Source organism: Sorex fumeus, unplaced genomic scaffold (assembly GCF_029834395.1).
Source record: "Sorex fumeus unplaced genomic scaffold, SorFum_2.1 ptg000095l, whole genome shotgun sequence".
Taxonomy (NCBI): Eukaryota; Metazoa; Chordata; class Mammalia; order Eulipotyphla; family Soricidae; genus Sorex; species Sorex fumeus.
Genome location: NW_026606152.1, coordinates 18,658,633 through 18,659,645, shown reverse-complemented (window position 1 = coordinate 18,659,645; position 1,013 = coordinate 18,658,633). Strand labels below are relative to the sequence as shown.

At 37.2% G+C, this 1,013-nt stretch overlaps 1 pseudogene; it reads right to left on the bottom strand.

Annotated features, from left to right (window-relative positions):
- Positions 1-248: 248 nt before the first annotated feature.
- Positions 249-345, bottom strand: LOC130041044 (uncharacterized; annotated as a pseudogene).
- Positions 346-1,013: the final 668 nt, after the last annotated feature.

Sequence of the window (1,013 nt, the reverse complement as noted above, 5' to 3'; positions counted from 1 at the left end):
TGTTTTCCAGCCTTTTACTTTTAGCCCATGTTTGCTTTGATTGCTCAGATGTGTTTCTTGCAGGCATCAGAATGTTGGGTTCAGTTTTCTAATTCATCTTCCTATTCTGTGCCTCTGAATTGGCACATTTAGTCCATTGACATTGAGAGAGATTGTTGTTATGGGGATTTGTGCTATCTTTATGTAGAATTTTTGTACTTGTGGGGATTGCCTTAGCTTAAAGTAGCCCTGTTAGTACTTCTTGCAACAAAAATATGGTACTCTTTACAAGTTTGCATGTCGTCTCTGTGCAAGGACCATGATAATCTCTGTATCATTTCAATTTTAGTATATGTGTAACCAAACCTAGTAGGAGTTAATTTTTCTCTTCTGATTACTTTGAGTGTTGTCCTTACATACCCTATGGCAGAGAGTGGTACCTAATCAAGGAAAGTATTTCAAAGCAGCTTGATAGATTTAGAACTTTAATGTCCCAGAAAGAAAATATGGTTTTTACCATATTATCTTTTACCATAATCAACGCATCAGTTTTACAAAATAATTCTTTTGGAAGATGTTATATGAGTCCTGTTTAATGCACTTCCCTGAAACCTTCATTAAGACCATTAAACTAGAGCCTTTTGCTGTTCTCACCTCAGTCCCGTGTACATCTCCAGGAAAAGGTGGATGGTGATGTCTGCACTTTGACCACCTTGAATGTAAGTAGGATTTTTCTCCTGAAGGAAGAGGTGAGGAGAATATTGATGATTTCATTCCACATTATTATAAGTTCAACTTGAACGGAAGTTGAGACTCATGAGGGTCCTGTAAAGGACAGAAAAATGGGTCTCAGTGAAGTTTAATGGCCAATACACATTTACAAACACAGATGACTCAAAGCAGCGTGTGTGCATCTTTTTGTATAGTGAGTTTCATATCTAATGATAGTGATTCTCAGTCATGACACACGGGCAAAACAGACCTATAATTAAAAATCTAGTTCTCTGAGCAGAGTGGGGTTTCTTAGGTGATTG